Source organism: Podarcis vaucheri (assembly GCF_965113315.1).
Source record: "Podarcis vaucheri genome assembly, chromosome: 3".
Taxonomy (NCBI): domain Eukaryota; kingdom Metazoa; phylum Chordata; class Lepidosauria; order Squamata; family Lacertidae; genus Podarcis; species Podarcis vaucheri.
The window spans coordinates 92296417-92317531 of record NC_138761.1 but is presented as its reverse complement, the minus strand read 5'-3'; the positions used below and the strand labels follow the sequence as shown (position 1 = coordinate 92317531).

Sequence of the window (21115 nt, the reverse complement as noted above, 5' to 3'; positions counted from 1 at the left end):
GCATAATGATTTAAATCAGTGTTCCATTTGGTCTTGTATTGAAGGATAATGTTTCAAACAGCAATACTTCTGAAGGTAGCAAACATTTAAAACCACAAAAAAATATGGGAGGGGGACCATACCTAGCAGAAGCAAAAGCAAAAGCAGAAATGGCCCAGTAGAAATATCTGAAACATTCAGGTGGGCTATCAGACCATGTCTGCATGGGTGCTGGGCAGAAATTAGAGCCACAGATGGCCTGAGGTAGTTCACTGTTCAGGCTCATTCAGAAAACTTTTTTGCTCTACGTGTGCTACAATTCAGCCCCAGTTGGGAGAAATGCTTCCCAAATAAAGTTTCTGGGAAGTCCTTGCTGAGAGCCATGCACTGCCAATATCCCTTCCCCATGAACTATTTCTTCCATACAAATGTGACATCTTTGTTACAAGGATGGGCAAACAGGTAATTTAAAGAGCTTCTGATACAACCACTCACTTTAACAACACCAAAAATAAAATTAGTCTCTCTCTCTCTCTCTCTCTCTCTCTCTCTCTCACACACACACACACACACACACACACACACACACACACTGCTGTTTTTTACCTCAGGCGAAGCCAAACAATTTTAGTGTGTTCAAGGGAGTGGAACTCTGCATTCTTTGGTAGTTCTAGGGATGCAAAGTCCATCTGTTTGCCTAGGTATACAGGTAAAACACAGCTATGGTGCAAGGCTGGACTTCACCATGTTTCTCTGGAAATAGGTCCAAAAGCCTGAAGTCTGAGCTAACTGTCACAGGCAGACACATGTAGGTGTATAATGTTATTTAAATGATAATGCACCCCTGAAAATGCACCCCTGAAAAAGCCTGTTTGAACAATTGTTCAGAACCCCTGACCTACCTAGCAGCAAGTCAGTATGTCAAGTCCAATGTCTGGGGGTTAAGCCACACAAGCAAAGTCTAAAGGCCAGGAGAAAAAGTCCAGAGTCAATTCAAGTAATCAAGTCTGAAGTTCAGCAGTCAGAACGCAGTCCAGAATCAAACCAAAAGCACAGTCCTGTAGAGGTTCTAGCACATTCTCATCAAGCCAAGGTCCATCAACATGGGCAGTTGAGCGCTACTTCCCTTTTGTACTTTGCCTGCTGATGGCAGCACCTGGGCTTGATGAGGCATGTGACCCTCACCTGTTTCAAGCCTAATCCAGCTGAGGAATCACACCCCTCCTCCCAGAGCTAGCGAGCCCCACCTGGCCAGCTAGGGAGATGGGCTGTGGGCCTTTGTCTGCCTCAGCCTCCTAGAACTCCTGCTGCTCCCTATGCCTCAGAGCCCACCATGTTGGTAGAGACAGGGGCCCCTCTGGTGATGGGTCCTACTGCTCTGGCTCCTGTGCACTGACCTCCATCCCCTTGCCATCCTCCATGACCCTATGAGTACTTCCTGCTCCATCCTAACATTGTGCAAGCCTAGTAAATGAAACAATAGATGTGTAAATTAGTATGAAGGATCCAAATTAATTGGTCTTATGCTAGCTAACTTGGAACTAAAGTGTGCTAGGGATGGAGAAGAAATTCAATTCAGCTCATATGAAGCAACTTCATTTGTCCTTCCTGAAACCATATGCAAAATGAAACTTAGGCATTCTTCAAAATGTGCACTTCTCTGAATTATGCCATGCAGTTCTCCAGCAAAGTAATGTGCACAAAAATGCATATATTAATGAAAATAACATACAAGCATGCATCATGTAAGGCATAATTGCATATCAAAATGAAGAAATTAGGAGAAATTTGTATGAATTTGTAGATTAATTTTTATGAGGACACAACTGATTGGGAAATGTGGACAACTGAGCTTCAGGTTGGAAAAAGTGAGAAACGGAGAGAAACCAAAATTAACTGGTCAACCCACCTCTAGAAACAACATTGAAACTGATGGGGCTATTGTAGAGCAGGCATAGGCAAACTCTGCCCTCCAAATGTTTTGGGACTACAACTCCCATCATCCCTGACCTAGGGATGATGGGAGTTGTAGTCCCAAAACATCTGGAGGGCAGAGTTTGCCTATGCCTGTTGTAGAGTAAGTAGTTTGACACTAGCAGTCAATGTTGAGCCCAAACTTGTGTGAAAATTTCAGTTTCATCCACAAAGTAAACCCTTGTTACAGCAAAGGGCTGTGAGTGAAAGAGTGTTAGAACTGATAAGCACTCACTAGGTCCAAGATAAAGATCCCATGGTAAGAGGGAAGGGACTCCAGACACAGTGCAACTTTTGTGCAGTTCCTCAGAGATAGCAGTCTATGCGGTGTGAGATAAAATGTGCTCATTTTCACTGTTCATAATGTGTGTGTGTGTGTGTGTGTGTGTGTGTGTGTGTGTGTGTAATAGCAAGAGAATTGCAAATGGCAGCCACTGATAACTTGTGGAGACCCTCAGAGTAACTGATGATATGCTGCCTTGTGAGCAACTTTTAAAGACCCCCCCCCCCAAGGTTTGGTTCTAAGCTTAAACTGTTAGACTCCCCTTTGGATTAAGGGTTCACAGCTTTAATCACAAGTACTTTTCAGGAAGAAAACATCTGATCTCAATACCTGAAAAGATGAAGGCATCTCCCTTTCATCCATTGTTCAAAAGTTGAAAAGCCCCAGTAGTACACCACATGTAAGAGTAGCTGCTGCCAGACATCCCTGGGAGCAACGTGATAAACAACTCTCTTTTATTCCATGCAACCCTGTTCAAAACAGTCCCATTCCACAACGCATGTCACTTTCTACCATTACTGCTGTTACAATCCCCTTTGTTTCATCAATCACCACCAGCCACTTTGACCCATAATCAATGAAAGGAGGCCTCTGTATTCCCAATGACACTTTGCCTTTCTTAAGCCCTTCATTACGAGTGGGTATCTTTGTCTAGAAAACATAATGTCTTCTGAACACCTCTGACCAAACATAACTTGATACAATCCCAGTCTTATTATTAAGAGTTATCTGCAGCTGAATCAGAGAAGAATGAAATGGAGAAACAGTAATAAAGAACTATTACCAGTTTGAGGATGAACTCCATATGAAAAAGTCTGCTGATTTATGCAGCTTGGTTTCTGACTGCCTGACTGATGAACCAGGCATGTTGTTAGAGAAAGTATATTTCTGTAATATCAGTCACTGCAAGTAAGACAGAGTTCTTCTTACTTGATTTCAGAGACAGTAGCAATGTTAGAAAACATGTCATTATCTTGGCCAATGATTATTCACATTTAAAGAGTTGGACTACAGAAGCCAGGGCCATCTTTAGCAAATGCGCCACTGGAGTGCAAAGATCCACCCAGTGCCCCCAAATTTAGTTTAGCTGCCCCCATTTTTTTGGGGGGGGTGCAAACTCAAAGTTGTTGAGCTTTTTGGGGGGGAGGGAAATCGCTCACCAGTAACAATGATGCAGCAGAAATAACTGCTTTTGTTTCCTGACTCATCGGGAATATTTGACACTACAGAGGAGAGGGGCAGGAACTTTCATTCCATTGCTTTTCACTGCCACCTCCCAGAATACATTTGGCGCCCCCCAGAATTCGGCTCCGGGGTGCTCCACACCCCTGTATAAAGACAGCCCCGACAGAAGCTATGGTAAACAGAATAACGGCTTGGTCCAGAGATATGTACACTTGAAAACAATCTTAATACAACCAGTCTTGCCTGCAGCCATTTGATGGCAATGCACATTTGGAGAGAATTTTTTATGCTTGAGAGCTGAGACTTGCAGGCTGGAGTGGCATCCTCTTTGCCTACATGAATCAGAACTCTGCATAGCTTACACACATACCCACACACAAGTAGAAACAGTTTGTTTTTTACACATACACAAAGGCATGTTTCTGCCGACATGGGAGAGGACAGAGCTGAGCTTGTGAAACAACTTTTCCATGTTTGCACACTGTTAAAGAAAGTTGTCTGGACACCACAGGGTTTTTGTTTTGTTTTGTTTAAAAAAAGGTCAGATGATTCCCCCCCCCCCAGGATGCTTTTTAATAGTAGCCCATTAGAGGGCATCAAAGTATTACATATTTGCAGAAATAATATATTGAGATAATGGGCAATGGATTCATTAATAGGGGTGTTATTGAACCCGAACCCAGCTCATTAATTTATATTGGAATGTTAAGTGTGTGCTTAAATCTGTCCCGTGGAAATTAATGGCATTGCAACATGTTTAAATGTATCTGGCTTTCCCTTGAGTCTCAAACTCCTTTGGAGGTGTCACAGAAAGCGAATAGGAGGAACTCTAATAATTTGTATTGGAGGGACCCAGTGGGCTGCAGGTTGATGATTCCAGGTCTCAAGAGGTGTCTGATCCCCCAGGAGGGAACCAGTCTTCTGTCAGGGGGTAAGGGTGGAGAGTTAGACCCCAGGGAAGGCTCAAGTGAGCTAGCAGAAGAGGGTCCCAGCACTCTCCTTCCAAATACGCCTTTTGTTTGCCTTTTGTGCTGCCTCCTGTCACTCACAAGCCTTCTCACTCTGGAGAGATGGTTGAGAGTAACCCTGCCTCCATCTCCATGGAGATGCCAGCACCAGAGTAATCAAATTTAGCATAGCCAACCCACTCAAAGGGATGCCTTTTTTTGCCCAGTCTCAGGACTTCAGCTGCCCACCCTGGGCACCCTTCCTTTCCTCAAAAGGAAACTGCAGGGTGGTGCTTGTTGGCTCAGCGTCTGAGCTCGCACCTAGCCCTGCATTTAGTCTGTCATAAGCCTGCTTACCCTTGTAAATTGTAGCTTGCCTTATCCACACATTAAAGCCTTTGGCAGAAATGGGGTTTTGAGTTCAAGTTCTCCATCAGACGGGGAGGGCCAGGACACAAACATGGTCAGATTGGAACAATTTATTCTGGTTTGTGGTGTTCCTAAACTGGTTGTAATGATAAAAGTAGAGATTTCCCCTTATAAACTGCAATGGTTTCTGTGCAAATAGTTCTGCAGTGAGACTTGTGGCATTCTTTATAAATGACATCAATATTTCATTTGTGGCAGGGTGTAGGAGCATCCAAATGCTAATCTTAAAAATGCTCTCTTGAGGAAATCTTGCTGCTCACTCAGCAGGGGTTTATATCCATTGCTGAGCAATCTTGCCAGCACACCATGACTTTGATTTCTTATTCCTCAGATACGGAGAAGAAAAGACTTGATCCTTGGTGCTGGGAGTTAGACAAGAGTGTTTGCCCCATGCTTCCTGGCAGCCTGAGACCTAAAAGAAGAGAACAATGTCAGCTTCCCTCCTGAGGCAAATTGCAGCAAGGAGGGTAGTTTTCACTGGGACCAGAGCAGAGTGGAAAGGATCAAACTCTTCTCTGTGGCCTTGATCCTTCCCAACAGCTGTTGAAAGAAAACACAACTGCCGAACTACATGTTCAGTATAAATGTGTGGTTTTGACTCTCATCCTTGGCTAACACGCCTCCCCTCAGGATACATTTCCTTTGTGTTGTTTCAGCCTGGGTTCTAGAGGAGGATGTGTTTGGGATGTGTGCATGCGCATTCATGCACATGGGCTCCCAGAGAACACATTTCCTCAGAGGTCATTATCCTCATCTATCAATGTTCTCTCCTCCCCCGCCGCCCATGAGATCTCACTTGTTCTTAAAGTCAGGGAAATGAGGTCCAACCAAAAGCTTGCCACATGTTTTATAGCCTTTTTTTTAAAAAAAAGACTCCTTGTCAAACTTGTTTTTCCCCTACTGTCCAGGAAACAGGATTTCCAGCAGATTTCTGTGGGGACAGTAAAGCATAATGTAGTAGGAAATTATACAAAAGTAATGACATAAAGTAGTCAGGGAAGGTGGAAAATCGTTAGGCCCTGCTCCAGCTGGGCTGATCCCGCCCCTCCCCCCACCCAGGGCCAACTGTCATTAACTGCCCTGAGGGGAGGAACAGTGTGGCTGTTTTTTGAGCTCCCAGTGCTTGGTGCATCTCTTGTGTTTTATAAATGTCATTAGCTGCCTTGAGGACTTCAGCTAGCTGTAAAGCAGAGTAAAAAATCTAAATAAATGGAATATGCATAAATAAAGGCAGTTTGCATTATTGCCCCCTGCCCTGCCTGTTCATTCTGTGCACTGAAACTGTTTCTCATCACCAAATTCACCCTTGGCAACGCAGTGGGGAGAGACAGATGCTTGGTTCCCACCAATTTTTGGAAATGAAGCCCCCACTGCTCGACTTCAAATCGCCACTGAAAGAAACAGAGGAGCTCTGTGCAAATGGGAAAAGTTTCTGAGGAAGCAAAAGAACAGCAACCCACCTCAAAAAATAATGTGAAAACACCAAAGCACTTTTTTTGGGGGGGGGGTCACAAAGAGAAGAGACTCTTTGGTGTGAATTGTTTGTAAGGTTTTGCCAAGTAGTACTCATTCAATGGACTATGTGCTAGGAATACCATAATATAACAAAACATTCTAGAAGGTTCCTTCCAACTCTACAATTCTACGATTCTATGTACCTAAACAGTGAGAAATATATGAATTGGTTCTCTCACATAGTAGGTGAGATTCAGTTGGGAGCTAAATGCTCCCCCCAAACAAAAAATAAAATACCTGCAATAGGTGTCAAGGGAAAATGTTTCTATCCTTGATTTTGCCCTGATATACTGCTTTTTTATGGCCATGTTTTCAGATCATGCTAAGCCATGGTTTAGCCCGATGTACAAAAGCAGGAATATGCCTCTTCCCTTCCTCCTCAGCCCTCCTCCTGCATGGTCATGAGGAAGATTTTGAAAGGATTTAGTTTTCCTTTTCCTTAATGTCAGCTTGCCATATCGTGGGCACCAGGTTTTGTGCTTAAGTGCTGACTGTAGTCTGTTTAAGCTAGTCAGATTCATTTGAAGTGGCTTTAAAAGCACAGGACGTAAAGATTTGGCAAATTAAAGCAGAGGTCCCTGGCAGCTATGCTGCCTGAGAGCCTTTTAAGTGGAGAAGCCATGAGTTACACCAAATACATTTGCCATACTCTACCAGGCTTCAGCTATTTCATCTTAAAAAGGTATAGGTCACAGCCTTCATAGTTAACAACTGTAGGTTTACTGGTGCACGCTAGAAACAGCCAGCATACAGGAGAATGCTGCCTGGACAAAACCCAGCGTTCTAACAGAGAAGACCTCAATTGCCAAATATTTGTACGCCAGCTGCTATTTTAGTCTACAACCAAGTCAACAAAACCTCCAAATAGAACCCCAGAAATTGCAGGCAGGTCAAACTGCCCACAAATCTTCATCTCAAAAGCAGCTCCAGGCAGTAGGTTTTAAATCTAATTCTTTTCAGCATTAGGTGGAGCCTATTCTGTTCTGAGAGGAGCAGGGATGTGGGGGGAGACATTTCCCCTTGCCTTCTCACAAGCATCAATAAAAAAGGCTCTAGATGAATAATCTTAGAGTAAACACCAACCAGCTTCTATATTCAGAGGGCAAGGAGCCTCTCTGCTGTGTGACTCGAACAACCCACTGCAAGGAATAACTACACCCGAGTAAAGGATTATGAAACTGTATAATAGCCTGTATAATAGGGACGCGGGTGGCGCTGTGGGTAAAACCTCAGCGCCTAGGACTTGCCGATCACATGGTCGGCGGTTCGAATCCCCGCGGCGGGGTGAGCTCCCGTCGTTCAGTCCCAGCTCCTGCCCTCCTAGCAGTTCGAAAGCACCCTTAAATGCACGTAGATAAATAGGTACCGCTTTATAGCGGGAAGGTAAACGGCCTTTCCGTATGCTGCTCTGTTGCCGGTTCGCCGGAGCAGCTTCGTCACGCTGGCCACGTGACCCGGAAGTGTCTGCGGACAGCGCTGGCTCCCAGCCTCTAGAGTGAGATGAGCGCACAACCCTAGAGTCTGTCAAGACTGGCCCGTACGGGCAGGGGTACCTTTACCTATAATAGCCTTTAGCTAAGAGTTTTTGCAAGACAGCTTTGCAAGGAACACTCTTGTCCTTGTTGGCACAATATTGCAGTGGGATATATTTTCTTATTAAGCAGTGGAAGTCTCTTATGCACAGCTGCTCATCAATTCCCAGCATATTATTTTCAAAATACACTCTCAAAATATGAACAGCTCTATGGCCAGCAGCTTTTCAATTAGCAATTATCTAGGGCTTGATATAGCATCAAACCCAGTTATCAGAGTCTTTTGCCAAAGCCTACAAACTCTTTTTTTTCCTTCTCTCTTCTGGCACAGCTATGCCTCAGGCTCTCACATGATTCATCTCACATTTCCTCATCTAAAGGCTGGATTTAATTTCAGCTAGGGGACTTGTCTATCAAAGGAACACTTTACCTGAGAAGAAATACCATTGAACTCAATGAGACTTGGTTCCAGGTGGGCATACATAGGCCTGGACAGTAAAATACAGTGCCAGGGACAAAGGGCACTTTTAAGTTTCTTTTCTCCTTTAAATGGGGCACAACGACCTCATTGAACCAGGTCCAAAGACAGAAAATCTGCTGTGAGGGGGCTTAAGCAGGGACCAGGGAGAATTTCAATTCAGTTTGCCAAAGGCAAACCTCCCAAAAATGCGAACCTAAAGGCTATCATCCTTTCAGCCAAAAACAAAATCAGAATCAATATTGGGCTTCTTCAGCCAAAACTTCTGAGGAAATTTGAGGGATCCTAAGGTACATCATTAAGACTATTAACTGATAGTTTATATAGTGTCAGCAACACATTTCGTTCTAGGGAGCCAATAGAAAACACACCAAGATCTGTTCTTAGACCACTGTTACCACTTGTTGTGCAACATAGCAGTCATGGTGTGTGTGGGTGTGTGGGTGTGGGTGTGTGTGGGTGTGTGTGACAAATCAACTGAAGAACACCAGAGTCTTTTGAGATTTGCCATTCCTTTATTGAATTTGTGTCAAAAGGGTCTTTTACAAGGTGACCTGCAAATCAAGTCTGGCATATCTGGCAATATACCTGGCTGTAATGTCTCTTTTGGAAAGATCTTTATGACATATACTTTCCTCAGTGTGATCTTAGATATGATGAAACCCTGTAAATGTGTAATTGCTTTCTTGGAACTCAGAACACATATGAGATATTGTTTGGTTCATTGGTTACGAATGTAGTTCTTTTTATTTCTTGAACATCTGTGAGAAGGACAAGACATTGTGAGAGAAGGCAATAAAAGTGCTTTAAAACAAACAAGCTGTTAACATATCTTCATAGGTTTTCCTATTCACTCCTTGGCAATTCCATGGGGTGAGAATGTGCTTCTCTACCTTAAACCTGTAGAGAAAAAGTCACATGCATAGCATGGAGGAAATACTTTTGTTCAATTTAGGCTACAAGTTTCAAAAAAGTAGTAAGCAATTGCTATATGCCAGCAACTGTTCTTCTAACTCCTTTTCACAACAAGCGGCTTGCTCTCCAGGCAGACACTAATGAGATTTTTTTCTTAAAGTCTAGGAGGAGGGAGGGAAAGATCATCACTAAAATTGGGCATGGCAGCTGAATGTTGGAGGTGCTAACAATAGCAAGTCTTGGATCTCTTGGAGATGAGGATGCCTGTGATTAGTAAAGAAATCCAGCCAATGGCTCATGTGATTTCTTCATTTTTCAAATGCCTTGACTAGAACCTTGTCAAAATAAAGGGTGGATTTGTGCTTATATGGCAAGGCTGATCCACAACGATACTATCACAGAGCTGTAAAGCAGAAAATTTTGTGGTTCCTGCCAAAGCATGAATCAGTTGCAAAATAATGGTTTGAGGTATGCTTCTTTTTTCCATTCTCTAATATTTCTTTGCAGAACAACCCAAACAATTGCTCATAATTAAGCTGATTGGAGAAGCAGACACTGGAAGGAAATATTCTGCTGGCTCTGATCCCAATGCACTTCATTGTACTAGATGTAGCACCATTACATCAGTTTCTTCCATTGCACAAAGAAAAGGTCATATTCACAGGACACAAAAAAAAAAAAATACTACTCAAGCAGAAAAATGATCCTTGCCTTTTCATTCTCAAAGCTCTGTTGTATCCTGAATAATTTTCAACATGGAAGTGGGAACATAAACAGCACACACACAATGGCTTCAGCATCCCAAGAATTTCATTTCCCTTTAAAAAAAATGAAGTTCCTATTCCTTATTACTGCAAAGATATATGTGAAAATGCATGGCAATGACTGCTGAAATACCAGACTCAGAAAGTATTTAGCCAGGCAATCTAGTAGTTAGAGAGGCTACTGGGCAGCAGAAGTAGAATTGTGCAGTATAAGAGTATTCAGCATTGTTTTCAATGCAAAATTTGGATTAGTTGGATGGGCAATATCAAAACACCAAATGTAGCTGCAGTCAGCATTTTTTTTGCATCTAGAATAGCCCAAGTAAGAATTCACATCCACATTCAAACAGTGATGTTGTGTGTGGATTGTACTAGATGCCTTTCATCCCCATATGCACCCATAAGTGATTGTCTATGCATGGTCCCGAATCAGCTAAGGCAATACATGAGCAGGAGACTCCTGTATTGTGTGGCTATTCCTTTAGAGAGAAAGCATGAATGTTCCTTCTAAAAAACCATCATTTAAGGCAGTGGCAAAACATTTGTAGAGCAGCTGACAGGCCAGTGGGAAAGTTAAAAGAAGGATGGTCCATACAGAATGCTTGCAACAAGCTGAATACATTTCAAAACAGTGCTTGACATCTGTAAGGTTTTCTTCCACATCTATTGAATAGGAATGGTGTAAACTTTTCCCATGGCAAAGCATGTAAAGCTGCCAATGAAAATAAAAACTGGGACTGAAAGGAGCAGCAAATACTGTATTGTAGCTTTGCTTTGTTCACATTGAGTGAGGTTGCTCTGGGACACACAATGTGGAGGATCATGCTGAACTCAGGGGAAATTTGCCCTAAAATGCTGGTGAATGTTCATGAGGACTTTTTTTTTTTTGTTTTTAAAAAAACATATTTCAAACTCATGAAGAATTATGGAAAAATAGAGAAACCCAAATCCATGGATTCATCTGTCCCAAACTTATGTGCATCTCCTCAGTTGCATGCATCACATTAAATGGGAACCAGATTCCTTCTCTGTTTATTTCGCTCAAACTATCAATATTATTATACATGTGAAATCTATCTCCTCCTATGCTGTGCATGAAGTTCTGCAGGGGAGGTCCTACTTGTGATTCCACCAACAGGGGGGTGTGGCAGTACAGGAAAGAGCCTTCTTTGCAATGCTGCTCCATCCTTGGAATGACCATGTGTGTGCCCATATCTTTGGGGCTCTAATTCACTTGCATTTGTATAGTGTTTTAACACTGGTTGTTTTAATGATTATTTTAATTTTATATTTATATAATATTGATTTAGTGCCATTTGTTCTTGTTTTTACAATATTCCTGACCTTAAACCATAAGGTTAAGTGGGATAGAAATGCCATAAAAGCAAACATGTAAATGAACAAGCAAAAACGGCAACTCAAAAATATATTCTGTTCAAACGCTTAAATGTACATAGTGACTGCTCTAAGGTAGAGTATACCAGCCATTTGATTGTAAAAAGAAAGCTAGATTCCTGCACACCCTTTTCTTTCACCTTTTCTGGATGAATCTGGTGTCTAGCTCTCCTTTGTATCTAATACTGAAATTCTGACCAAGGCCCTGAAGTCCCCACTTCTGACTATTCTGTTTTTCATCTAATTCTCCAAAATGACTTTCCAGAACCTTTGTTATTATTATCCTTGGCTTATTTAACTCTATTTGTTTGTTCCAGAGCAAGCTTCTGATTTATATCTTTTCCCTTTGATGCACAAACTTCTCTTCATGTTTCTATAGATTACCCCACATTACATTTCAGACTTTCAGTTGCGGGCTGTGCCAAAGTTTTTCCATCTTACCTTATTTGGATGTGACTTTTCTCATCCTTGTGCTAAATGCTAGATTTCTGAATTAGAGGAGCAGAAGGCAGAGGGAGATATCTTCCTCTCTCTTTGTCTCTTTATGTCAGTGCTATGGAGACAGCTATAACATGTTCTTTATTTCCATATTTTGTTGTCGTGGTTCTAATAAATAGAAGAGAAAACAGGAGGTGCCATTAATTTAGCTCCTCTAACTTGTTCCTTGTAACTCAAGGCTCAGAGAGGCCAATGTTTTCCTTGGCAGGGAAAAGCAAGATGTCAGATTGAGCATGTCTGTCCTGAACAGAGGAATTCCATCATGGCAGACAACAAGAATCTTCTTTGCTGTAGTGTCAGCTGTTCCTCCCCTCATGTGTGGACTGGTTCACATGATACACCAGGCCGGCAACATCCTGACTCACGAAACCAACCAGACCTTTGTACACATACAACAGTACCACCATAGACGGTTCGAATCCCTGCGACAGGGTGAGCTCCCGTTTCAGTCCCTGCTCCTGCCTACCTAGCAGTTCAAAAGCATGAAGTGCAAGTAGATAAATAGGTACCGCTCTGGCGGGAAGGTAAACGGCGTTTCCGTGCGCTGCTCTGGTTCGCCAGAAGCGGCTTAGTCATGCTGGCCACATGACCCGGAAGCTGTACGCTGGTTCCCTCGGCCAGTAAAGCGAGATGAGCGCCACAAGCCCAGAGTCAGTCACGACTGGACCTAATGGTCAGGGGTACCTTTACCTTTACCTTACTGGAGATTAACGACCTGGGTGAGAACCAGGTAGAAGAAGTGTGCTGACCTGGGTGGTAGCCAGATGGAGATGGCTGATTTGTATGGTAAGGTTAGGCTGGGAGGAGGATTGGGTGAAATATCATAACTTGATTGTAGATCTATTCGCACTCACCGCTTTCAATATTTTCTCTTATATGTTATACATTAGCACTTTAAATATAAGCCCTTTGAAATTATAAGCACTTTAGATCTTAGCACATTTTGTTGTTGTTTGCTTATTCCCTTAAGTGCAGTGTTAGAATCAACATTTTTTCCTCTCCTATTTGTTTTTGTTTTTGTATTCTGTGCACTTAGTCCCCAATAGGTGGGTGTTCTGTATAGAATAGAAATGATGTTTTTGGTCCAGACAGGTGCTGGTGAACAATTATTTCCATGGTGACATTACTTCCAGGAAAAAGAAGGTGTTGCACAGGTGGACAGAGTGTTGTGGAGAGTAGAAAGAGGGTGAGTTATATTTGAGCGCTCCCACCCTCTGGTTTCCCCATTGATAGTCAGAATTTAGTGGAGCCTGTCAGTCAGCGCTTTGGTCTGTTGGTCAATGGCAGGTTGGTCCAGAGTAAGTTAGAAATCACCCTCAATTTAGATGTGGTCTTGGCATGCAAAACTGAGACTTGTGTAGGGGCACTGGAAGGCTCTGTTTACCCAGTTTTGCCTTCCATTCACTCAATGGTCATTATTGAAAGATGGAGATGTTTCCCCAGCCACTCTGGGCGGCTCCCAATCAAGTATTATAAACAATGCAGCATTAGATATTAAAAACTTCCCTAAACATCCCTATGATATTCTGAGGTGAGTGTTGTAATCAGAGGGCCTAGGACTCTCTTGGAAAAAAGAATCTGGATGCATAATGATCTGAAGAGACTTACAATGTTTGGGCTTATTTCCAGCTCCTATTCTAGACACCACCTTGTCTTCCCAGCCTAGTATAAGACCTGGCATAGGCTTATCAGTGGCTAAACCAGGGGCATTCTGAAATACTGGCTGGGTCAGAACAATGAATCTGTCACTAACATCACAGGGAGTTGACACCTTGGGTGTGAAAGATACCTTAACCCCAGACCAAATACTGCAAAAATGCAATGTGCCCATCCAACATGAACCAAGTGACTAATTCTAATCCTGTTCCACTGTCGAAATGCTAGCCAGGGTTCCTGAAAAACAATCATAAGCACTTTGCAACAGAATGCCTTGTGGGTTGGGGTAACTTACCTTTGCACAAAATCCCTTAACTATGGGAAAACTGTCCAACTCCCTAAAGGTTAACCAAACAAAATTGAACATTGTGTCCAAACAAATGTGGCTAACAAAATGCCATCTGGTGCACACTGGGGAATTATGGTTATGCAAATGACATTGTCAGCAGATGGTGTCTCCAGCTTTTTTCCCATAGGGAGAACCTAAAAGAAGCTTTCCCTCTGGGCCTCCGAAAGTCATGTCCTTTTATTCAGGCAACCCTGATGAGATTTATCGCTTGTGCAACACAGCTTCTTTCTTCCACCATATATATTCCTGTGCATCATGAAATTTGGAAAGGAACCTCAGTCATTTCTGCTGAACTTTTTCCCGAGTTTATGAGCAGAACTTCATCTAAGCATTGCTCTTTTTCTAGCAGAGATTGGCCAAACCCAATAAAAACAAAACAAACTGTAAAAACCAAGGAGGAAGTAAAAATGGACTTGAATGGGCTGCATTTCTTTGGTGCTCAGTGTTCTGATGAGGGTTTTTTCTCCTTCGCTATCATCAGACTGCTGACCGCCAAGTATAAAACAAATTCATGTGCCAGCTATTTATAGCTCTGATGGGAAAAAGCAGAGTTCTGAATGTTTAGACTTTCAGCCAGACGCATGCTGAGGTTTCATGCTGAAAAGCAGCATGTTGATAGACGATGGCATTGGCTACGTACACATTAGCAGTTTAAAACTCAGCACAGTTGTTTCCCTCTCACTGCATTTCAGGTTGCATTTTTACATTGCTGTACATGCCAGGGAGGGAGCGGAATGTCTTCCCCTGATGAGCATTACCTGTTTGGTTTCTCCACATCTGCAACCCCTCCGAACCCTTGTTCAGTTAAGCTGTCGTCTGCACATGTGTTATCATTTGCACATGCACAGCATGTGTCTCTAATGCACACAGCTCAGCTTTACTGCAGCTTACCTTTTCAAATCAGATGGAAGCCAGTTTGGGGGAAAGTGCAATAAACAGCAATATATCTCAAGAAACTTCAGGATAGATATGGACTGTGGCTAATGTACGTGCTTGGCTTCAAATATCAGCAGTGAGAGTGCCCTGGAGCCACAGTAAATGGTAATGTGTACACAGCTTATGTGTTGACTACAGTGGTACCTTGGTACTCAAATGGCTTGGTTCCTGAACAAATCGGCTCCCGAACACTATAAACCAGGAAGTGAGTGTTCTGGTTTGCAAACAGTTTTCAGAAGCCGAATGTCCAAAGCAGCTTCCATGGCTTCCAATTGAGTGCAGGAAGCTTCTGCAGCCAATCGGAAGCCGCGTCTTGGTTTTTGAACTGTTTCGGGAGTCGAATGGACTCCTGGAACGGATTAAGTTCGAGAACCAAGGTTCTTTGAAGTAGTTTAGTACAAAGAGTAAAAGGCTCTTTACATAAGCTTACAACAAACAAAAGTGAGGCCAATCCAAATGGCAACCAACTATTCTCACACACAAAAATAATAATTAAAGGGCATGATGAGGGAATATATTTCTGCAGTCATTTGGACTATCATGAAAGGAGGCTGAATTAGGGTGCCATGCTAAGCAATGTTAGAAGCGGGGGGGGGGGGAGATCATTTAAATCAGAGATGGGAAACATCCAGCCCTTTGGCCCCAGGGGTCACGCTCCACCTTTCTTCCTGAGATTCACCAGGCATCACTCAATACACCGGACAGGCACTCATCACTGGAGTCAGAGCAGACTCACTTTATGACAGCTCAGATTTTAAAATAGGCATTTCTGTGTTAGGCCTTGGCAGGTTATGATATTCAACAAACCTTTGGATAGGGAAGATGAATTCAAATTATTTCATACATTAAAAGAAAAAATTACAATTGGCAGTTTCTCCCAACTTAAAAACACGTCACATGCACTTTTGAAATGACTGCCTAGCCAGCATCTATGTTGCCAGAGCTCCTGGAAGATCTGACTGGGTACTGGGTACTCAGCAGGGCCAGCAGCCTGTTTATATCAGTGGTTCTTCTCCATGAATGCCTCCTTTGAACTAAGGGTATGTCTCATCAAGGAAAAAACTAGTGTTCCAGACTTACTGGAGACCACAGAGGCTCTGCTGCAAATAGTTACTGTATATCCAACCCCCAGGTGACAGCATGCGAGACAGAAATCAGGTCCCCTTACCATGTAATGTGGAGCTGCCTGGCTGTAAGCCCCCTTTTGGATGAAGTCCTGATATTAATTTAGAACTACAATTCCCCATAGTAGTCTAACAATCCACACTTCTTCTATGGAAACTCTGTAAATTGTAGCTCAGTGAAGGGAATAGAGGGTCTCCCTGCAACTCTCAGCACCCTTAATGAATGACAGCTCACAGAATTCTTTGGGGAAGCCATGACTGTTTAAAGTGGGGTCAGAGTGCTTTAAACATATGGTGTGAATATGTCTTGAGTACTAGAAACCTCTCTACAATTGGTCGAATTATGTTCCCCCTACTCGAAATTCACCATTTGGTCATGCATGCATGATGGATAGACAAATGCATGGTGCTTCAATAATGGAAGGAGCAGCCATCACCTTCCGTACAAAACTGAGAACATTTGGGCACTTTCTGTTGTGTTCTATGCATGACAACTGAGTTTGGTATATTCATATTTCCAAAAACTTCTACAGTGGTACCTTGGGTTACAGACGCTTCAGGTTACAGACTCTGCTAACCCAGAAATAGTACCTCAGGTTAAGAACTTTGCTTCAGGATGAGAACAGAAATCGTGTGGCGGCAGCAGGAGGCTCCATTAGCTAAAGTGGTACCTCAGGTTAAGAACAGTTTCAGGTTAAGAATGGACCTCCAGAACGAATTAAGTTCTTAACCCGAGGTACCACTGTATGATGAAAACACCTTAACCCATCTCCCTCATATCCTTTCCCCCCCCCTATTTTAACTCCTTCTATAGATTGTGTTTTGCTCAAAAGCTGAAATAAACAGTTATTTAGTCTAAAGAAAGGGGTGGCTTCGGGGTCTCGACACGGAAACAGTTATTTAGTCTAAAGAAAAGTTTTCCCATTAATATCACAATTTCTGGCTTGTGAGAAAGCTAGAGAGGGGAAGTGCAATGTGAAATATGGGCTGCACAAGTGCTTCTCTTTGGTTTTGAAGAGGCTTGATTAATGTATATTTATTTTTGCTTCTTCACTTGTCACTTCACTTCTTGCATTTACTCATGACAATACACAGAAGCCTCTGAAAATTCATTTCAAAGGCTATTTCTGCCTCAGCCAGAATCAAAGATGGAACAAGGAAACCTGAATTCTTCTTAACGATTGTAAAAAAATGCTGACACTTCAAAATGCCCTATTTGCCATTCATTTCTCAACATATAACCTGCAGCAGGATTTAGTGAAAATGGCCAGACATAAGGATGAGGCATTACAAATGAAAATCAAATTTGGGATGTTTTCACCATGAAAGGCATGAAAACAGAATCGTGTTTGTTATAGTCGTTTGCTGGAAGCGCAAAAAATCATCAAAGCATTTCTGAGGTAAACCGAGGCTGACTAGGAGGGCACCACATTCAGAGGCCTACAGTTTTCTGGTGATTTGCCAGGCCACACTCTGAAATAGTTAGGGATCATATTGGTGAAAATGCTTTGCATTTTCTCTCTTGGACTGTGTCAAATAAATATTAGAAACAGAAATAATGTCCAGCATTGCAGAGGTCAAATTTAATGCTAGTTAGTTTCTTATCACTGCACTTCATTGTTTCTCTGTAAAATAAAGGCTCTCTCTGGTCAGGCATTCTTTTGACTGCCATTTACAGATAGGTAGCTGTGTTGGTCTGCCATAGTCAAAATAAAAAAATTCCTTCCAGTAGCACCTTAAAGACCAACTAAGTTAGTTCTTGGTATGAGCTTTCGTGTGCATGCACACTTCTTCAGATAGGTATCTGAAGGTATCTGAAGAAGTGTGCATGCACACGAAAGCTCATACCAAGAACTTAGTTGGTCTTTAAGGTGCTACTGGAAGGAATTTTATTTTGACTGCCATGTTAGAATAAAGCAAACTACGTTTTTTCAACAGTGTTAATACAGTGTTAACTTAAGCACCTTAAATAAAGAGAACAGAATAACTTACCAGTTAGCACAATGAACGAATGACTGAGTGGCACAGATGTAACTTCTTTTGACTTAAAGGCAGCCATTAATTTCAGTTCTAATGCAGCTGCTCTTGAGGATTGGGTGAGACTTTTAAAAAGGCAAGCAGATCAAATGTGTGCTTCATTATAAACAACGTACTGTCACGTAGAAAATCTCTGGATATGAAAGCACATTTTCACTGCAATGTGCAAAAGTGTGCTGCAAGTGTTTTTCATAATACAAGTTCCCCGATTTGCCTGGAATAACATGATCTCTATGACAGTAAATTGTAATGTGTTAAGTGGTTCAGATCTCCACATTAAATGGGAACAGTATACAAATATGATCAAACTGAGGTACCCCCCCCCCTTTGTTGCATATCCTTGCCTGCGACACCAGTATTTCACAAACCACTATATTGTAAAAAGAAATTGTATAGGCCCTGCCATGCATGCTTCAGTAAGAACTGAGTAAGGGACCTTGTAGACTATTTTATTGTGGGCTTATCCTGCAACAAGGTCTTGGCACTGTAATAGAGCATTAGAGGTGAATTTATCCTGCTTTAGTTTGGTTCTGCAATGTTGCTCCAATGCCACCACATTGTTACTGTCTGGAAGAGCTATAGCACAACAAAAAATAAACCAGAAGAGAAAGTTACAGGATTTTAGCAGGAAGTTAAGGGATACACACTGATTGGAAATGGAAAGCATGACTGCCTCCAAACCCTTGCAGGTGCAAACAATATTGAAAGTGGGACTGTGTATGACTGCTCTGATAACATGACCACATATCATAATGAATGCACCTTAAAATGTACTGCTGCAAGGCCCCCCAAAAACCAATCCATTGAACTAGTCAAACCCACAAGTTGTAGTCAAACTATGAATCCTTCAGAGGATTATTAGAATAAAGAATAATTAGTAATAATTATCTCACAAATGGGCACCTCTCATGCTTTGCCAGTACTGGAATTGTGGGCAGCTGCTCAGACTAACTTTGACAAAGAAAACAAAGCCATTTAAAGCTTACCAAGTTCATCAGTAGTTCAGGAACCACAAGTAACCATCTGTTTAGTGGCAAGTATGGCTTGTTATTTTGCTGCTAGGCAAAATCCAAATGGAGTATTAAATCTCTAATTTAAACACATATGCTCCAAAGAAGTAAAAAGCACACAAAAATGAGAATGTATCCAAAACCAAAAATAGGCATTTCTGCTGAGGAAAGCATTGTGTTCTGGTGTTAGAAGCAAATATTCTCAGAGGTATTAAGTGTAATATAGAATGATCACACCTAATTTTTACCACCTGGATACTCTGCTGCAATATTGCTGGGAGTTCCTGGGACCAAGATGAAGAACTTGTATCCAGGAAGGCTGAGTTAAAGTCCCTGTGTCATAATGGTTGTGTGATCTTGAGCAAATCAGCCTCACTCTCCCATGTATAAATGGGAAACAAGAGCAACCTAACTTACAACCCAACTTTAAATCTAAATCTTTAAAGATTTTGAAAGCACTTTAAAAATAAAAGTGCTATGGGAATGCTTAGCAGCGGGAGTCCATAAGGCTCTGTCATTTCATGAGTGTAAGAGAAATATGTAATGTAATAAAAGAAGAGGGGAAAGTGGGTTAATACTGTGGAGTAAAAGTATCTTTTTTAAACCTGTAATAAAAATAATCAAGAACCGTTTTTCACCCCTTCACAATATAAATCATTTGTGATCCTGTTTGACCTTGTTTTCCTTGCAGTGGTTTTTGATCCAGCCTATGTGGTTAAATAAGCAAACACATACATTTTTATCTCTGACGTTTCCTCCAAGGAACCCAGGGTGGTGCACGTGGTTCTGTGTTCCCCTATTTTATCACCACAAACTGGTAAGCTAGACTGAGAGAAACGGATTGGCCCAAGATCTCCCAATTAGCTTCATGGCTGAGTGGAGAATTGAACCTGGGTCTTCCAGGTCCTAGTCTGACTGCAACACTACACTGACCCATGTAATACAGTACAGTGGTGCCTCGCAAGACAAAATTAATTCGTTCCGCAATTCTCTTCGTCTTGCGGTTTTTTCGTCTTGCGATGCACGGTTTCCCATAGGAATGCATTGAAAATCAATTAATGCGTTCCTAGGGAAACAGTCTGTCCCCGGACCTCTTCTGAAGGCTGGGGGGGGGGACAAGGGCTTTTCTTCCCACCCCCAATATTTTAAAAAACCCCGGGACAGCGGAGGACTTCTCTGCTGTCCGGGCCGATCTTAAAATGCTGGCGGGCGGCATTTTAAAATCGCCCAGGGACAGCGGAGGACTTCTCCGCTGTCCGGGGCGATTTAAAAGCCCCTGGGAAGGCAGGCAGGGGGGACAAAGACTTTTGCCCCCCGCCAGCCTTCCTCTTCTGAAGGCTGGCGGGGGCGAAAGTCTTTGCTCCCCCCCGCCTGCCTTCAAAAGCTGTCCGGCCAAGGCTTCGCGGACCTCTCCGCCAGCAGCGGCAGCGCTGCCGCTGCTGGCGGAGAGGTCCGCGAAGCCTGGGAGCGCTGATGTCAGCGCGCGCAGGCTTCGGCATGCCGGCAACCCTCCGCCAGCAGCGGCAGCGCTGCCGCTGCTGGCGGAGAGGTCCGCGAAGCCTGGGAGCGCTGATGTCAGCGCGCGCAGGCTTCGGCATGCCGGCAACCCTGCAAAAGACGTCCGGGGAAGCGGGGAAGAAGCTTCTTCCCCGCTTCCCCCGGACGTCTTTTGCAGCAAGGGGCTTCAGGGAGATCGCTATCTCCCCGCAGCCCCTTGCTTCAAAAGAGAAGACCCGCTGTCCCTGGGGCAAGCTTCGTTTTGCGAAGCAAGCCCATAGGGAAATTCGTCTTGCGAGGCAACTCGAAAACGAAAAAACCTTTCGTTTTGCGAGTTTTTCGTCTCGCGAGGCGTTCGTCTTGTGGGGTACCACTGTAGTACCTTGGTTCCCAAACGCCGAAAACCTGGAAGTGTTCTGGTTTTTAAATGTTTTTCGGAAGCCAAACGTCCGTTGTCTGCTATTGTTTCCGGGGTGCCTGCACCTATCAGGAGCCGCGCCTTGTTTTTTGAACATTTTGGAAGTCAAATGGACTTCCAGAACGGATTAAGTTTGGTGCTTTTGTTTTTGCTATTTATTTTGCATTTTTTGTTTTTGAGGCTTTTTTGGTTGA

The 21115-nt window shown here is 42.9% G+C and overlaps 1 protein-coding gene and 1 long non-coding RNA gene across 2 annotated transcripts in view; both read right to left on the bottom strand.

Annotated features, from left to right (window-relative positions):
• COL21A1 (collagen type XXI alpha 1 chain) overlaps nucleotides 1-5134 on the bottom strand; it is a 118774-nt gene extending 113640 nt beyond the window's left edge. Inside the window, exon 1 of the mRNA XM_082218422.1 lies at nucleotides 4726-5134. The gene's annotated coding sequence lies outside the window, so the exon portion shown is untranslated. The remainder of the gene's footprint in view (nucleotides 1-4725) is intronic.
• Nucleotides 5135-8817: 3683 nt separating this feature from the next.
• LOC309529969 lies at nucleotides 8818-19922 on the bottom strand. Its single transcript, XR_014218567.1, has 3 exons — nucleotides 17952-19922; nucleotides 11838-11973; nucleotides 8818-9083 (listed from the first exon to the last, which is right to left on the bottom strand). It is a non-coding gene; the product is annotated as an uncharacterized lncRNA (long non-coding RNA).
• Nucleotides 19923-21115: the final 1193 nt, after the last annotated feature.